Source organism: Panthera tigris, chromosome X, assembly GCF_018350195.1.
Source record: "Panthera tigris isolate Pti1 chromosome X, P.tigris_Pti1_mat1.1, whole genome shotgun sequence".
In the NCBI taxonomy this organism is placed as follows: Eukaryota; Metazoa; Chordata; class Mammalia; order Carnivora; family Felidae; genus Panthera; species Panthera tigris.
Window position 1 is genome coordinate 44,662,446 of NC_056677.1, and position 20,331 is coordinate 44,682,776.

The following is a 20,331-nucleotide window of genomic DNA, read 5'->3' on the forward strand; positions in this document are numbered from 1 at the left end:
GGAGCCCCACGTCGGGCTCTGCACTGGCAGCACAAAGCTGACTCAGGATTCTCTCTGCCCCTACCCACTGTGCTCTGTTTCAAAAAGCAAACAAAAAATATCAATACCTGCATCCAACTCCCAAAAGATTCTCATTTAACTGTTTTGGGGTGGATCCCAGGCCTTTGGAGATTCAAAAGCTCTCCAAATGATTTTTATATAAAACCAGCTTGAGAATTAATGAGCTGATCAGAGGCTCTCAAACATCAGAATCCTTTGGAGAGGTTGTTAACACAGAGATTGCTGGATCCCATACCCAGAGACTGACTCAGTAGGTGTGAGTGGGTCAGAGACTGTACCTGTCTAATAAGGTTCTAGGTTAGGTTGCTACTCCTCTTGTCTGTAGACCATACTTCGAGAACGACTGAGGTAAAAATCATTCCTGTGAAAAATATCTCCAAGCAGTTAACAAGGGGTAGTTTGGGGGAGGTGGTGCTCAATAGGTGATGGGGATTAAGGAATGCACTTGTGATGAACACAGTGTTGTATGGAATTGTTGAATCACTATATTGTATACCTGAAATTAATATTATGCTATATATTAACTAACTGGAATTTAAATGAAAACCTAAAAATATATTAAAAAATGAAGACTATACTACAGTAGTTACTCATATTTTATTTTTTATAATAAGTATATGTTTATATATTTTAATATTCCCATTTTATTTCTCTTTTGCCTACTATTTTATATGTGATGAACTGGTGACAGTTGTGTCTTTTATTTACCTACTTTATTACAGTATATTGATATAGCATTCATTTGAACTAAAGGAAGAATGGATGACATCTGAAGACCCTAAATTTGAACCTGGAAGCTATGGTTGATACGACTTTAGGTTTATCTCTATTTGGGGATGCATGAATGCATTTTTGCTTGTACAAAGAGTGTTTGCATGTTGTCATTTTTCCAAAGTATAGGATGGAAAAAAGTATATGTAGATGTTATACAAATGTACTATAGTGAATATCTCTTTTGTTGGTATCCATTAGTCTTTCCTGATGGCATTCACTTTCCTTTTAGGTAATACAGTTCCCCTTTTTTGTGGTAGATGAAACTGTGGTAGACAGAATTTAAGGATGCCCCACAAGATCCCCATCCCCTTGTGTACATAAACCTTTTAACCGTTATTCAATAAAACACTAGATGCTGCTGTGAAGGGATTTTCCACATGTAATTAAGGTCCAAATCAGTTGAATGTAAAATATGGAAATCATCTTAGCTGGGCCTGACCTAATCAGGTGAGACCTTAAAGGGAACTGCACTCTTCCTGGCAAGAAATATTTGAAGAGTGAGAGGTATTTGATACATGGAAATTCTCCATTCTTGGATTTGAAGATAGAGGCTATTTGGCAAAAGAATATGGTGGCCTCTATGAACTAAGTGAGGTCTGTAGTGGATAGCCAGCAAAGAAACAAGGACGTCAGGCCTACAGCTGCAAAGACCGGAGTTATGTCAATGATCTGAATAGTTTGGAAGTGGATTCTTACCCAGAGGCTCCAGAAAAGAATGTAGCCCTGCCAACCTCTTGATTTCAGGCTTTCCTGAACAGAGAAACCAGTCAAACCATGCCCAGACTTCTGACCTACAAATTATTATGAGATAATAAATGGATTTGTTTTAGCCATTCAAGTTGTGGTCATTTGTTTTGCATTAATAGAAAACTAATATGTAGTCTTTGTGAAATGACATGTCCAGATGCTTGCCTCCCCCTACTGAAATCGAGTAAGCCAGATTCTTCCTCTTCTTGTCCTGATATTGCCAAGGGGCAGGATTACAATCTACTCTTAATCATATGCCCTTTTTTGGACTTTGAAACTTAGATGATTGCCACAGGAATGAAATAGAATGGCTTATGTGGTTTTATACCCAGAACAGCACCCTGATCAGATTATTCCTGTCTTTGTGCTTTCTGTCCAGTTCTCGTTACTTTCTTCAGTCATCCTTCAGTTCTGTGAGTCTCTGACATCTTTCTAGTAACATCCACTTATTTACATTGGCAAGAAAATCTTCTTGTTGCTTTTGACCAAAGATGTGTTGAGGCCAGCTTGCACCTGTGTGCACTTTGACCCACATTTATATTCAGTGAAATTGGTAACTTGAAATTGGTCATGGTGGGATTATTTACTCCATGAAAAATGGCAACAACTACCAATCATGGGGTTTTGTTTTGTTTTGTTTTGAGAAACAATTGTTAACCATTTACTAGCACACCATTGCTTACAGTCAAAATCATAAATGATGGAACATGTAAGTTCATGGAAAAGGTCAGGATAGTATGAACTCTAGGAGGCCAAGGGCAGGAGGGTGTTGTAGAAAGAACTTGGATTTTGCCATCAGAGAGCTTTGGCTTCTAATTCTGAATCCCCCAGTGTGTGATTTGGGGCAAGCATTTTCTCCTTTGTGCCTTAGTTTACTCATCTATGAAAATATATGAGGAAAATAAAGTACTTGGGGGGGGGGACACCACTAAATGTTTATTAAATTTCTATGCACTCTCCTACATTTTTCAGCCACCTTGCTGTTTTGTTGGGGTCTTATGACTATTTCTAGTCAATGAATAGGAGTGATATATGAACTTCCAGAGCAACAACTAAGAGCTCATATATCTTCAAAATGATGTGTGTGTGGCAGAGTCCAATGGGGGTGGTTCCCTGGGTGGGTAGCTGGATGTCTTGGTGGAGGTGAGGCTGGTGGTAGTAGAATGAGAACAAGGAAACACGGAATGGCCTTTAAATCTGGGTCTGGCTCCAATTTTCTCTGTCTCTGCAGTGTATCCAGGTACAAAAGTGCTCACGTGCAGAAGGAGTTTAATATTTCTTTTAGAATGGAAGGAGCAAGTGAAAGAGACAGATTACATTGGAAGACCTAATCCAAAGGTGACCAGAGGAACAAGTGTAGAATGGGGCCATGTTGAAGAAAAGTTTCAAAGATCAGACTTATCAATTTAGATTATCTTCTGAGGCATTAGCCATGCACATGATGTCATTTTTTTTCACCCACTGGGTTTAGTATCCATTGATGATTCTTGCCTCATTCAATTATTACCGTGCTTATTGTCCAGAGATGACTCTTTCTACTTTCTAAAAGTTGGATTTCTGCTGTTGATATTTTGCTGTAAAGAAAATTATTTACCTTTCCATGTAGGAATGTATATAAGCATGTATGTGTATCAGTGTTGACTCATTGATATTACTCTATTCAGTGTGTTATAATCCTTTACTAAGATTAATTATTTGGATATGATAACAGTTACAGATTCAGTCAATGAGAGACCCTTCAGGTTGACTCCTGAGTCCATTTAACACATCCCCATCATTTCTTGAGCATTTCTTAAATTTGGCACAGCAAGCTATTACAGATTCATCTTCAGTATTTCCTGCCCCAGGCATCATATATTTCACCATGGAGCCCTGGCTTTTTTCAGTGTGTAATAGTGCTTATAAACCAAGAACTGGGTGTTAGATGTGCTCACTGCTATAGTGGTATCATTGCCATTAAGCCCTCTCAGAGGACACATCTGGGAGTATATATGTGTATGTATGTATATGTGTGTGTGTCCACATTTTAATCTATTTTACATCCATATTAAAAACCATGAGTTCATACTGCTACCCAAATTATAGTCCAACAGGGGATTCATTTCAAATTTCTCCCTTTCAATAATTGTAATCCCCTTCTCTGACAGTAAGAAACATAGCTCATATTATCCATGTATATAATTTATTTATTTATTCAATGCTAAGTCTATACAGAAATTAGTTTCAGAATTTCTATCCCATGATTCTTGAGGAAAAATCAAACATCAAAAAGAACTATAAAACTATTAGAGTGCAGTACATTTTTATTTTTTATTGTTTATTTATTTTTGAGAGAGACAGAGCATGAGTGGGGGAGGGCCGAGAGAGAGGGAGACACAGAATCCAAAACAGGCTCCAGGCTCTGAGCTTTCAGCACAGAGCCCAGTGTGGGGCTCAAACTCAAACCGTGAGATCATGACCTGAGCTGAAGTCAGACACTTAACCGACTGAGCCACCCAGTCACCCCTGTATATTAAGTTTTTATTTTAATTCTAGTATAGTTAACATACAGTGTTATATTAGCTTCAGGTGTATAATACAGTGATTCAACAATGACATACATACCTGCTGTTCATCACAACAAGTGCACTCCTTAATCACAATTGCATATTTCACCCATCCTCCCCAGCCAGCTCCCCTCTGGTAACCATTAGTATGTTTTCTATAGTTAAGAGCCTGTATCTTGATTTGTTTCTCTCTGTCTCTTTTTTTTTTCTTTCCTCATTTGTTTTGTTTCTCAAATTCCACGTATGAGTGAAATCATATGGTATTTGTCTTTCTCTGACTGACTTATTTCACTTAGCATAATACTCTGTAGATACATAATACTCTGTAGGTACATGTCATCATAAATGGCGAGATTTCATTCTTTTTTATGGCTGAATAAAATTTCATTACATATATATACCACACCTTCTTTATCAATTCACCTGTTGTTGGACATTTCAGCTGCTTCCAAAATTTGGCTATTGTAAATAATGCTGCTATAAATATAGGGGTACATGTATTCCTTTGAATTGTTTTTGTATTTTTGAGGTAAATACCCAGTAGTATGATTATTAGATCATACAGTAGTTCTATTTTTAACTTTTTGAGGAACCCTAATACTGTTTTCCACAGTGGCTGCACCAGTTTGCATTCCCACAAACAGTGCAAGAGGGTTACTTTTTCTCCACATCATTGCTTGTTGTTTCTTGTGTTTTTGATTGCAGCCATTTTGACAGGTGTGAGGTGATACCTCATTGTAGTTTTGATTGATGTTTCCCTGATAATCTGTGATGTTGATCATCCTTTCATGTGTCTGTTGACCATCTGTATATCTTCTTTGGAGAAATGCGTGTTCATGTCTTCTACCCATTTTTAATTGCTTATTTGTTTTTTGGGTGTTGAGTTGTATAAGGTCTTTATATATTTTGGATACTAACCTTTTATTCGATATGTCATTGCAAATATCTTCTCCCATTCAGTAGGTTGCAGTTTAGTTTTACTGATTGTTTCCTTCTCTGTGCATAGCTTTTTATTTTGATGTAGCCCCAATAGTTTATTTTTTTCTTTTATTTCTCTTGCTTCAGGAGACATATCTACAAACATGTCATTATGGCCAATGTCAGAGAAATTACTGCCTGTGCACTCTTCTAGGATATTTATGGTTTCAGGTCTCACATTTAGGTCTTCAATCCATTTTGAATTTATTTCTGTGTATGGTATAAGAAAGTGGTCCAGTTTCGTTATTTTACATGTAGCTGTACAGGTTTCCCAACACCATTTGTTAAAGAAGCTATTCTTTCCTACATTGTCGAAGATTAACTGACCATATAATTATGGGTTTATTTCTGGGATTTCTATTCTGTTCTACTGATCTATGTGCCTTTTTTTGGTGCCAGTACCAAAAAAAAAATATTTAGAGTGCAGTATATTAGAGTGCAGTATATTTTTATTTGATTACTGAAGTTTTGTAGTATGACTTAAAGCCTATAATTGTGATACCTCCAGTTTTTTGTTTGTTTGTTTGTTTGTTTGTTTGTTTTTTTAGGATTACTTTGTCTCCTTGCAGTCTTTTGTGCTTCCACACAAATTTTAGGATTGTTTGTTCCAGTTCTGTGAAAAATGCTGTTAGTATTTTGGTAGGGATTGCATTAAATGTGCAGATTTCTTTGGGTAGTATATACATTTTAACAATATTCTTTCTTTCTATGGGTATGGAATGTCTTTCTATTTCTTTGTGTCCTTTTCAATTTCTTTCATCAGTGTTTTATAGTTTTCAGAGTACAGGTCTTCCATCTCTTTGGTTAGGTTTATTCCTAGGTACTTTATTATTTTGGGTGGGATTGTAAATTATATTGTTTTCTTAATTTCTCTTTCTGCTATTTCATTATTAGTGCATCGAAATGCAGCAGGTTTCTGCACATTGATTTTGTATCCTGCAACTTTACAAATTCATTATTAGTTCCATAGTGGAGTCTTTAAGATTTTCTATATAGAGTGTCATGTCATCTGCAAATTGTGAAAGTTTTACTTTTTCCTTTCCAATTTGGATGCCTTTTATTTCTTTTTTTTTTCTGATTGCTGGGTTTAGGGCTTCCAGTACTATGCTGAATAAAAAGTAGTGATATTGGACATCCTTGTCTTCTTTCTGACCTTAGGGGAAAAGTTCTTAGTTTTTCCCCATTGAGTATGATGTTGGCTGTGGGTTTTTCATCACAACATACCTTTATTATGTTGAGGTATGTTCCCTCTAAAACTGCTTTGTTAAGGGTATTTGTTTTTTATCATGAATGGATGTCATACTCTGTCGAATGCCTTTTCTGAATCTATTGAAATGATCATATGGTTCTTATTTTTCTCTTATTGATATGATATATCACATTGATTGATTTTCAAATATCTACCCTTGCAACTCAGGAATAAATCCCACTTGATCATGGTGAATGATTTTTTTTTTATGTATTGATGGATTTGATGTGCTAGTATTTTGTTGAGCATTTTTGCATCTATGTTCATTAGTTATATTGGCCTGTAGTTTTCTTTTTTAGTGATTTCTTTATCTGGTTTTGGTATCAGTATAATGTTGGTGTCATAGAATGAATTTGGAAGCTTTCCTTTCTCTTCTATTTTTTGAAATAGTTTGAGGAGATAGGAATTAACTCTTCTTTAAATGTTTTGTAGAATTCTCCTGAAAAACCATCTGGTCCTGAATTTTTGTTGGGAGTTTTTTTTATTACTGATTCAAGTTCAATGACAGTAATTGGTCTGTTCAAATTTTCTATTTCTTTCTGTTTCAGTTTTGGTAGTTCATATGTTTCTAGCAAGTTATCCATTCCTTCTACGTTGTCCAATTTGTTGGCATATAATTTTCATAATATTCTCCTATAATTCTGTGTAGTTCTATGGGGATGATTGTTATTTCTTCTCTCTCATTTGTGATTTTGTTTATTTGAATCCTTTCTTTTTTTTATGATGAGTCTGGCTAAAAGTTCATCACTTTTCTTAATTGTTTCAAAGAACCAGCTCCTGGTATCATTTATCTGTTCTATTGTTTTTAGTTTCTATATCATTTATTTCTGCTCCAATCTTTATTATTTTCTTCCATTTACTGGTTTTGTATTTTGTTTGTTCTTCTTTTTCTAGCTTCTGTAGGTATAAGTTCAGGTTGTTTACTTGAGACTTTTCTTGTTTCTGGCGGTAAACTTGAATTGCTATAAACTTCTCTCTTAGAACAGCTTTTGCTGTATCTCAAGGATTTTGGATCATTATATTTTCATTTTCATTTGTTTCCACGTAATTTTTGCTATTTTCTTTGATTTCATGGTTGACACACTCATTATTTAGTAGCATGTTATTTAATTTCCATGTATTTGTGCTCTTTCCAGATTATTTTCTTGTGTGTTATCTCTAGTTTCATAGCATTGTGGTCAGAAAAGATGCATGGTATGACTTCAATCTCTTCGAATTTGTTGAGACTTGTTTCGTGGCCTAATATGTGATCTATTCTAGAGAATGTTCCATGTGAATTTGAAAAGAATGTGTATTCTGCTGTTTTAGGGTGGAATGTTCTGAATGTATCTGTTAAATCCATCTGGTCCAGTGTGTCATTCAAAGCCACTCTTTCCTTGTTGATTTTGTTTGGATGGTCTATCTATTAATGTAAGTGGGGTGTTAAATTCCCCTATATTATTATTATTATTATTATTATTATTATTATTATATTACTATTGATTAGTGCTTTATGTTTGCTATTAACTGTTTTATGTATTAGGGTGCTTTATGTTGGGTGCATAAATATTTACAATTATTCTAGCCTTTTGTTGGATTGTCCCCTTTATTTATTTTTTACATGCACTTTATTTTTTATTTTTTAATTATTTTTTACATATGAAATTTATTATCAAATTGGTTTGTTTTAAAGGCTGTCTTGTCATATACAAGTCTTGCTACTTTGTCTTTCTTTTGACAGCCACTTGTATGATAAGTGCTTCTCCATTCCCTCACTTTCAATCTACAGGTGTCTTTAGGTCTGAAATGAGTCTCTTGTAGGCAGCGTATAAATGAGTCTTATATTTTTACCCACTCTGTCACACTATGTTTTTGATTGGAGCATTTAGTCCATTTACATTCAAAGTTATTATTGATATGTATGTACTTATTGCCCTTTTGTTACTTGTTTTGTGGTTTCTATAGTTTTTATTTGATCCTTTATTCTCTTGCTTTCTTCCATTGTTTGTTGGCTTTGTTCAGTGATATGCTTGGACTCCTGCCTCTTTAGTCTTTGCATATCTATTAATGGTTTTTCATTTGTGGTTACCATTATGTTTGTATATAACAACTTCTGCATATAGCAGTCTGTATTAAGTTGATGGTCACTTACATTTGAACCCATTCTTTACTCTTCTCCTCCTTACCCATATTTTAGGTATATGGCATCATAGTTTACACCATTTTATTTTGTAAATCGCTTGACTGATTTTTACAGATATACTTATTTTTCATACTCTCATTTATCATCTTTCCTTTCCACTCAAAGAAAGAGTCCCCTTTAATATTTCTTGTAAGAGTGGTTTAATCGTCGTGAACTTCTTTTGTTTTTATTTGTCTGAGAAACTCTTTATCTCTCTTTATATTCTGAATGATAGTTTTGCTGGATATAGTATTATTGGCTGCAGATTTTCCCCTTTCAGCAACTTGAGTATATCATGCCACTCCCTTCTGGCTTGCATAGATCATACTAAAAGCCTGCTTATAGCCTTAGGGGTTTCCCCTTGTATGTTACTATCTTCTTGTGTCTTGCTGCTTAAAAATATTTTTTTTAGGGGCACCTAAGGAACACGTTCCTCTGTATCTTCAGTTTGTCTGTGTAAGTTTCTGTGTTAGGAAAGACAACTACATCTCCTGCATTGGAACTAGTGAGTGGCCTTATGAAGAAGACATCCAATGCCTTGCATGTAGTGACCCTGTTCCCCAGAACCTGGCATGCAGGACTGTCTCCTATGTGTGATACATGTACCCTGTTGTTGTGGTTGAGCCACTTTTTCCTTCAGTTCAGTCATCGGCAATGGCTCTCTGTCTTTGTGGGTAGGGTTTGTTCCCTCTATTGTTAGTGAACCAGTATGGTAATGCTTTGGGGTCGAATTGAGTCACACCAGGCATTTGCCAGACATGCATATCACTAAACTGTAGGGCGCTTTCCCCGTGTTGTCTCCTGAGAAGGTTTCACTGGTTGGTAGGGCCTGTAGTCAGACCAGTTGTCTGCCACCAGCCTACTGCTGGGGCTTCTGTCATGCTGTTGTGTGTGGTTAACTTTCGCTTTCTCTGGGGCAGCATTCAGTTTGGAGTGGTGCTGACCACTATAGGGGTTGTTTGCACACTGTTAGGCCTGTGGCACTGCCCTGTGTGGGTTCTGGCCAAGAACATATTGGAGAGGATGGATTTCCCCACATGAAGTGCAGTGGTGGTGTGGCAGCGCTGGCAAGATTTGTGTTCCCCAGCTCCTCTGTGGAGGGGCCCTACCATGCCTGACTGAGGTGGGATGTCAGGAGGGGAGGATTGGCAGAAATACAGCATGTGGGGGTAAAGTGGAAGTGCTAACAATTTAGGTAGCCATTCACTTAGGTCCCCATGTATTTATGCTGGGGTGGGGGGCAGGGGAAGGAAATGGCACCTGCCAGTTCCTATGTTCTCCAGCGATTTCTGTCTCTCCAGGACAGGCACTGAAATAAGTTAATAACTTTCCCTCCTATCTTCCCCAGGCATCTTTCAAACTGCTGCTTATATGCTTATCTCCATGGGCTGTTTTTTGTGCTGTCTCTTTAAGGTCAGAGATTCAGTTCCCTCTCACCCTTCTGACTCTCTCAAAGCTGAGTCTGCTGATTTTTTTAAATGCCAGGTTTAAGTCCTGCTGCTTGTAAGAACTCATGAAATTCAGCCCCTTTGGTTTTCAAAGCCAAATGTTACAGGTATTCATCTTCCCCTTACAGGCGTCACAGTGTGGAAGTCTTTTTCTCTTCCCTTTCCATGTCCAAGGCATCCCTCCCCACTCCATGGACAGTACTGTGAGTCTTTTTGGCTCCCAATTTCATCTCTGCCCTCCCTACTCTTTTCATTGTAGCTTCTTCTACACATTTAATTGTAGAGTTTATTCTGCCAGGTTTCAGGCCATTTTCTGAGTTACTTACACTGCTGTAAGTGTTCTCTAGTTGTATCTGTGGGATGAAGTGAGCCTAGGGTCTTTCTACTCTGCCATCTTCCCAAAAAAAATCTTCCTGGAATTCAATATTTAAGTTTTGTTGTTGTTGTTGTTGTTGTTGTTGTTGTTATTGTTGTTGTTAGTCCTAAAGAATGCAATGGAAATACTTTCCAAAAGTCACTTGGGGGAATCTTGCTTCCAGAATTATGGAGTATACATATTTTTAATTCCAAAGGAATAAAAATTTTAGACTTTATTTGCCAAATATCATGGAAAAACCTGCTCTGCACCCCAATCCTTACCTCCAGTGAAGTTTGAGTGGAGAGCTTAAATTTCTACCCTAACCTGAGTATAAAGAAGCACTCCAAATTCTGACCCTGCCAGGGTGGTGTCAGACAAAAGTGAGTGGGGAGCCAAGACTTTTATCCTTTCTGGGTAGTAGTTTCATCCATCACCTCAGGTGTCATGAAGACCATGTGGAGAGACTGGACCTCCATTCCCATCCAGCAGTAATGAGGAGTCCTTCCCATTCCTGACTGTGGTGATGTAAGAGAATACCTAGTGGACAGTTGGAAATTTCATCACCTCTAGTGAAGAGTCCACCCTTGTCCCTAGTAGCATTAGTGGAGACCATGTGACCATCCTGGACATCTAAACCCACCCAGGATTAAAGAGATGGTGTCAGAGAAGATCTGTAGAGAGCCCAAACTATCACAACCCCTTATCAGTGACAAGGCCACCATCCCAATGTGTCAGTAGAGACCACAAGGGGTGTGGTACCAAGGCACTTCTGCCTTACCAGCCAGGGTGGTATCAGGAGAAGCCTAATAGGAGCCTGAACTCCTGACTATGAATAGCAGTAATAGGAGCCTGAACTCCTGACTATGCATAGCAGTAATAAGGAGTCTCTCTTGCACTGTGGGTATCAGCAGAGTCCACATGGAGAAACAGCACTTCCACTCCACTGTAATAAGAATGAGGCAACGCCATTCAACCACTGGAGTAATGTCAGAGGATGCCATAAGACTTGAACATAAGATAGCAAATTTCATCACGAAGCACCCCAAGTTTCTGTATTTAGTATGAAATCACTCATCATAGTAGAAACTCAATGTTTTAAAATATTTTATTTGTAATTATTTATTTATTTTAATTATATTTTTATTGTGACAAAATACAACATAAAACTTACTATCTTAATCAATCATTTCTAAGTATACAGTTCAATGATACAACCATCACCACCATCCATCTCCAGAATTCTTTTCATCTCACAAAACTGAAACCCTGCACTCATTAAACAATAACTCCCCATGACACAGCCTCTGGTAACCACTATTCTACTCTCTGTTACTCTAAGTTTGGGTTATTTGTAGTTTTTTTATTATATTCTACATATAAGTGAGATCATGCGGTATTTGTCTTTTTGGGTCTGGCTCATTTAACTTAGCATGATGTCCTCCAGGTTCATCCACGTTGTCCCAAATAGCTGAATAACACTCCATTATATATTATATATTGTTAGTATATAATTATCATTAATATAATAGTATAATAATTATTAATGTATATCACATATATCACATTTTCTTTACTCATTCATCTGTTGATGGACACATAAGTTATTAACATGTCTTGGCTATTATTAATAATGTTGTAGTGAATATGAGGATGAAGATCTCTTTGAGACAGTGATGGCATTGCCTTCAGATATATACCTGGAAGTGAGATTGGCGAATCATGTTAGCTCTATTTTTAGTTTCTGAGAAACATTCATACTGTTTTCCATAGTGGCTGCACCAATTTACATTCCCACCAACAGTGCATAAGGGTTCCATTTTCTTCACTGTCTCACCAACACTTGTTTTCTTTTGTCTTTATGATAATAGCCATTCCAACAATTGTGAGGTGATATCTCATTGTCATTTTGATTTGCATTTCCCTAATTATTAGTTAAATTGAGCATCTTTTCATATACCTACGGGCCATTTACATGTCACTGAGAAAATCTCTATTCAAGTTCTCTGCCCATTTCTTAATAGGACTGTTTATTTTGATGAGTCATATGAGTTCTTTATATATTTTGGATATTAATCTTTTATCAGATAGACAGTTTGCAAATATTTTCACCCATCCTGTAAGATCCTTTCATTTTATCAATTGTTTCTTTTGCTGTTCAGAAGCTTTTCTAGCTTTATGCAATCCCACTTGTTTATTTTTGCTTTTCTTGCTTACACTTTTGGTGTCATATCCAAAAAACAATTGGCAAGACCACTATCAAGGAGCTTTTTCCCTATGTTTTCTTCTGGTGGTTTTACAGTTTTGGGTCTTGCATTTAAGGCTTTCATCCATTTTGATTAAATGTTTGTGAGTGGTGTAAGATAGAGGTCCAATTTCATTCTTTTGCATCTGAATATAGTTTTCTGAATAACATTTAGTGAAGAGACTATCCTTTCCCCATTGAGTAGTTTTGGCTCTCTTATCAAATAACAATTGATTACATATGAATGTTTATTCATTTCAGGTTTATTTCTGGGATGTTGATTCTTTTTTTAAATATTTATTTATATATTTTGAGAGGAGGAGAGGGGCAGAGGGGTAGAGAGAGAATCCTAAGTAGTATCTGGCTGTCAGCACAGAGCCTGACATGGGGCTCTATCTCATGAACCATGAAATCATGACCTGAGCCGAAATCAAGCCTCAGATGCTTAACCAACTGAACTGCCCAGGTGCCCTGTCAGGGTTCTTGATTCCATCCCATTGGTCTACGTGTCTGTTTTTATGCCAGCACCATATGGTTTTGATAACTATAGCTTTATAGTGTAGTTTGAAATCAAGAACTGTGATGCCTACAGCTTTGTTCTTTCTTCTCAGGATTTCTTTGACTACTCAGGGTCTTTTGTGGTTCCATACAAATTTTAGGATTGTTTTTCTTCTACTTCTGTAGAAAATACCCTTGGAACATTAATATGCATTTCACTAAATCTATAAATGTCTTTGGGTAATATGAACATTTAAAAAAATGATGAATGGATAAAGAAGATGTGGTTTATATATATACAATGGAATACTACTTGGCAATGAGAAAGAATGAAATCTGGCTACTTCCAGCAATGTGGATGGACTGGAGGGTATTATGCTAAGTGAAATAAGCCAGGAAGATAAAGACAGATACCTTATGTTTTCACTCATTTGTGGATCCTGAGAAACTTAGCAGAAGACCATGGGGGGAGGGAAGGAAAAAAAATTTACAGAGAGGGGGGGAGGCAAACCATAAGAGACTCTTAAATACTGAGAACAAACTGAGGGTTGATGGAGGTGGAGGGGAGTGGGGAAAGTGGGTGATGGGCATTGAGGAGAGCACCTGTTGGGATGAGCACTGGGTGTGGTATGGAAACCAATTTGACAATAGATTATATTTAATAAAAATAAATAAATAAATAAATAAATAAATGTATTAAATTTGAATATACTTGACAAAATGTTACATTAGTTTCGGGTGTACTACTTAGTAATTTGACAAATTTATACATTATGTTATATTTACCACAAGTATAGCTACCATCTGTCCATTACAACACTATTACAATAACATTGATTATATTCCTTATGTTCTGCTTTTATTCCCATGACTTATTCATTCCATAACTGGAGGCCCATATCTCCCTCTCTTCTTAACTCATTTTGCCCAATTCCCCACTTCCCTCCCCTCTGGCAGCCATCAGTTTGTTCTCTGTATTTACACTTTTATTCTGCGTTTTCAAATTAATTTTCAAATTAATTCAAATTAATTTCAAATTAATTTTATTAGATTCTGTCTATAAGTGGAATCATATGGTATTTGTCTTTCTCAGTTTGACTTACTTCACTTAGCATAATGCCTTCTAGGCCCTCGATGTCGTCTCAAATGACATGATCACATCCTTTTTATGACTGTGTAATATTCCATTATATATGATTATATATTCATTATATATGTATATATCTAATATTTCATTATATATAATTCTAAGTGATATAAATATACATATATGTATATTCATGTATACATACATGTACACACATATATATACATATGTATATGTATATATGTGTGTGTATATACATGCATGTATACGTATATATGTGTATATATATATGTGTGTATATATATATCACTTTCTTCATCCATTTTTCTATTGATGGAGACGTAGGTTGCTTCCATGTCTTGGCTACTATAAATAATGCTACAATAAACATAGGGTTGCATATAACTTTTTGAGTTAGTGTTTTCATTTTTCCTAAGTAAAATTTTTGAGAACCTTCCATCCTGTTTTCCACAGTGGCTGTACCAGTTTACATTCCAACTAACAGTGCACAAGCACTCCTTTTTCACCACATTTTTGCCAACACTTGTTGTTTCTTGTGATTTTGATTTTACCCATTCTAACAGGTATGAGGAGATTGTGGTTTTCATTGGTATTTCCCTGATGGTCAGTGATGTTGAGCATCTTTTCATGTGTATGGTTTCCATACAACACCCAGTGCTCATCCCAAAAGGTGCCATCGTCAAAACGCATCACCAACCCTCCCCTCCCACCCACCTTCCATCAACCCTCAATTTGTTCTCAGTTTTTAAGAGTCTTTTATGTTTTGACTCCCTCCCTCTCTAACCTCTTTTTTTTCCCTTCCTCTCCCCCATGGTCTTCTGTTAAGTTTCTCAGGATCCACATACGAGTGAAAATATATGGTATCTGTCTTTCTCTGTATGACTTATTTCACATAGTATAACACTCTTCAGTTCCATCCATATTGCTACAAAGGGCCATATTTCATTCTTTCTCATTGCCACGTAGTATTCCATTGTGTATATAAACCACAATTTCTTTATCCATTCATCAGTTGATGGACATTTAGGCTCTTTCCATAATTTGGCTATTGTTGAAAGTGCTGCTATAAACATTGGGGTACAAGTGCCCCTATGCATCAGTACTCCTGTATCCCTTGGGTAAATTACTAGCAGTGCTATGACTGGGTCATAGGGTAGGTCTTTAATTTTTTGAGGAACCTCCACACTGTTTTCCAGAGTGGCTGCACCAGTTTGCATTCCCACCAACAGTGCAAGAGGGTTCCCATTTCTCCACATCCTCGCCAGCATTTATAGTCTCCTGATTTGTTCATTTTAGCCACTTTTCCTGGCGTGAGGTGGTATCTGAGTGTGGTTTTGATTTGTATTTCCCTGATGAGGAGCGATATTGAGCATCTTCCCATGTGCTTGCTGGCCACCTGGATGTCTTCTTTAGATAAGTGTCTATTCATGTTTTCTACCCATTTCTTCACTGGCTTATTTGTTTTTTGGGTGTAGAGCTTAGTGAGCTCTTTATAGATTTTGAATACTAGCCCTTTGTCTGATATGCCATTTTCAAATATCTATTCCCATTTCGTTGCTTGCCTTTTAGTTTTGTTGATTGTTTCCTTTGCTGTGCAGAAGCTTTTTATCTTCATGAGGTCCCAGTAGTTCATTTTTGCTTTTAATTCCCTTGCCTTTGGGGATGTGTCAAATAAGAAATTGCTGTGGCTGAGGTCAGAGAGGTTTTTTCCTGCTTTCTCCTCTAGGGTTTTGATGGTTTCCTGTCTCACATTCAGGTCCTGTATCCATTTGAGTTTATTTTTGTGAATGGTGTAAGAAAGTGGTCTAGTTTCAATTTTCTGCATATTGCTGTCCAGTTCTCCCAGCACCATTTGTTAAAGAGACTGTCTTTTTTTCCATTGGATATTCTTTCCTGGTTTGTCAAAGATTAGTTGGCCATACTTTTGTGGGTCTAGTTCTGGGGTTTCTATTCTATTCCATTGGTCTATGTGTCTGTTTTTGTGCCAATACCATGCTGTTTTGATGATGACAGCTTTGTAGTAGAGGCTAAGTCTGGGATTGTGATGCCTCCTGCTTTGGTCTTCTTCTTCAAAGTTACTTTGGCCATTTGGGGTCTTTTGTGGTTACATATGAATTTTAGGATTGCTTGTTCTAGCTTTGAGAAGAATGCTGGTGCAATTTTGATTGGGATTGCATTGAATGTGTAGATTAATTTGGGTAGTATTGACATTTTAACAATATTCTTCCAATCTATGAGCATGGAATGTTTTTCCATTTCTTTGTATCTTCTTCAATTTCCTTCATAAGCTTTCTATGGTTTTCAGCGCACAGATCTTTTACATCTTTGATTAGGTTTATTCCTGGGTATTTTATGCTTCTTGGTGCAATTGTGAATGGGATCAGTTTCTTTAATTGTCTTTCTGTTGCTTCATTATTAGTTTATAAGAATGCAACTGATTTCTGTACATTGATTTTATATCCTGCGACTTTGCTGAATTCATGTATCAGTTCTAGCAGACTTTTGGTGGAGTCTATCAGGTTTTTCATGTATAATATCATGTCATCTGCAAAGTGAAAGCTTGACTTCATCTTTGCCAATTTTGATGCCTTGGATTTCCTTTTGTTGTCTGATTGCTGATGCTAGAACTTCCAACACTATGTGAAACAACAGCGGTGAGAGTGGACAATCCTGTCATGTTCTTGATGTCAGGGAGAAAGCTCTCAGTTTTTCCCCATTGAGGATGATATTAGCTATGGGATTTTCATAAATGGCTTTCATGATGTTTAAGTATGTTCCTTGTATCACGACTTTCTCGAGGGTTTTTATTAAGAAAGGATGCTGAATTTTGTCAAATGCTTTTTCTGCTTCGATTGACAGGATCATATGGTTTTAATCAGTTTTTTTTATTAATGTGATGTATCACATTGATTGATTTGCGAATGTTGAACCAGCCCTGCAGCCCAGGAATGAATCCCACTTGGTCGCAGTGAATAATTCTTTTTATATGCTGTTGAATTCGATTTGCTAGCATCTTATTGAGAATTTTTGCATCCATATTCATTAGCGATATTGGCCTGTAGTTCTCTTTTTTTGCTGGGTCTCTCTTTGGTTTAGGAATCGAAGTAATGCTGGCTTCATGGAATGAGTCTGGAAGTTTTCCTTCCCTTTCTATGTTTTGGAACAGCTTGAGAAGGATAGGTATTATCTCTGCTTTAAATGTCTGGTAGAATTCCCCTGGGAAACCATGTGGTCCTGGACTCTTATTTGTTGGGAGATTTTTGGTAACTGATTCAATTTCTTCGCTGGTTATGGGTCTGTTCAAGCTTTCTAATTTCTTCCTGTTTGAGCTTTGGAAGTGTGTGGGTGCTTAGGAATTTGCCCATTTCTTCCAGGTTGTCCAGTTTGTTGGCATATACTTTTTCATAGCATTCCCTGATAATTGCTTGTATTTCTGAGGGATTGGTTGTAATAATTCCATTTTCATTCATGGTTTTATCTATTTGGGTCATCTCCCTTTTCTTTTTGAGAAGCCTGGCTAGAGGTTTATCAATTTTGTTTATTTTTTCAAAAAAACGACTCTTGGTTTCATCGATCTGCTCTAAAGTTGTTTTTTTTAGATTCTGTATTGTTTATTTCTGCTCTGATCTTTATTATTTCTCTTCTTCTGCTGGGTTTGGGGTGTCTCTGCTGTTCTGCTTCTGTTTCCTTTAGGAGCGCTCTTAGATTTTGTATTCGGGATTTTTCTTGTTTCTTGAGATAGGCCTGGATTGCAACGTATTTTCCTCTCAGGACTGACTTCGCTGCATCCCAAAGCATTTGCATGGTTGTCTTTTCATCTTCATTTGTTTCCATATTTTTTTAAATTTCTTCTCTAATTGCCTGGTTGACCCACTCATTCTTCAGTAGGGTGTTCTTTAACCTCCATGCTTTTGGAGGTTTCCCGGACAGTTTCCTGTGGTTGATTTCATGTTTCATAGCATTGCGGTCTGAAAGTGTGCATGGTATTATCTCAATTCTTTTATACTTATTAACAGCTGCTTTGTGACCCAGTATGTAATCTATGTTGGAGAATGTTCCATGTGCACTCAAGAAGAAAGTATATTCTGTTGCTTTGGAATGCAGAGCTCTAAATATATCTGCCAAGTCCATCTGATCAAATGTATCATTCTTGTTTCTTTATTGATCCGGTGTTTAGATGATCTATCCATTGTTGTCAGTGGAGAATTTAAGTTCCTTGAAATTACCACATTCTTGTCAATAAGGTTGCTTATGTCTGTGATTACTTGTTTTATATATTTGGGGACTCCCATATTTGGCGCATAGACATTTATAATTGTTAGCTCTTCCTGATGGATAGACCCTGTAATTATTATATAATGTCCTTCTTCATCTCTTGTTACAGTCTTTAATTGAAAGTATATTTTGTCTGATATAAGTATGGCTACTCCAGCTTTCTTTGACTTCCAGTAGCATGATAGATAGTTCTCCATCCCCTCGCTTTCAATCTGAAGGTGTCCTCAGGTCTAAAATGAGTCTCTTGTAGACAGCAAATAGATGGGTCTTGGTTTTTTATCCATTCTGATACCCTATGTCTGTTGGTTGGCGCATTTAGTCCATTTACATCCAGTGTTATTATAGAAAGATATGGGTTTAGATTCATTGTGATGTCTGTAGGTTTCATGCTTGTAGTGATGTCTCTGGTACTTTGTGGTCCTTGCAACATTTCACTCACAGAATTCCCCTTAGGCTCTCTTGTAGGGCTGGTTTAGTGGTGATGAATTCTTTAAGTTTTTGCTTGTTTGGGAAGACCTTTACCTCTTCTTCTATTGTAAATGACAGACTTGCTGGATAAAGGATTCTTGGCTGCATATTTTTTCTGTTCATCATATTGAAGATTTCCTGCAATTCCTTTCTGGCCTGCCAAGTTTCAGTAAATAGACCTGTCACTAGTCTTATCGGTCTCCCTTTATATGTTAGAGCGTGTTTGTCCCTAGCTGCTTTCAGAATTTTCTCTTTATCCTTGTATTTTGCCAGTTTCACTATGCTATGTCATGCAGAAGATCGATTCAAGTGAGGTGTGAAGGGAGTTCTCTGTGCCTCTTGGATTTCAATGCCTTTTTCCTTCCCCAGATCAGGGAAGTTCTCAGTTATGATTTGTTCAAGTACACCTTCAGCCCCTTGCTCTCTCTCTTCCTCTTCTGGAATTCCTATGATATGGATATTGTTCCCTTTGATTGCATCACTGAGTTCTCTAATTTTCCCCTCAGTCCTAGATTTTATCTCTCTTTTTCTCAGCTTCCTCTTTTTCCATAATTTTATCTTCTAATTGGCCTATTCTGTCCTTTGCCTCTTCAATCCATGCTATGGCCACCTCCATTTTATTTTGCACCTCATTTATAGCATTTTTAAGCTCCTCATGACTATTTCTTATTCCCTTGATCTCTGTAGCAATAGATTCTCTGCTGTCCTCTATGCTTTTTTCAAGCCCAGTGATTAATTTTATGATTATTTTTCTAAATTCTTGTTCTGTTGTATTGCTTAAATAATTTTTGAGCAATTCGTTACCTGTCATTGTTTCCTGGAGTTTCTTTTGAAGAAAGTTCTTCCGTTTTGTCATTTTGGGTAGTCCCTGGGGTAGCTCACAACTACAGGGCACTTCCCCTGTGCTGTCTGGAGTAACTTGTGTTGGTGGGCAAGGCCGCAGTCAGACCCAATATCTGTCCCCAGCCCACTGCTGGGGCCACAGTCAGACTGGTGTGTAGCTTATCTTCCCCTCTCCCAGGGGCAGGACTCACTGCGGAGTGGTGTGGCCCCTGTCTGGGCTACTTGCACCCTGCCATGCTTGTGGTGCTGCTTCAATGGGATCTGTCATATTAGCCGGGGGTGGATCTGCAAGGTGCACAGGGGTGGGAGGGGCAGGCTTAGCTCGCTTTGCCATAGGTGGTCCCCTGGGGAAGGGGCCCTGCAGCACCAGGAGGGAGGCAGAGCTTTCGGAGGGATGGATCCACAGAAGCACAGCGTTCGGTGTTTCCATGGTGCAAGCAAGTTTGGTAAATTGGTTCCCTTTGGGGTTTTGGCTGGGGGATGGGAGAGGGAGATGGCGCTTGCCAGCGCCCTTGTTCCCCACTGAGCTGAGCTCTGTCTTCTGGGGCTCAACACCTCTCCCTCCTGGTGTCCTCT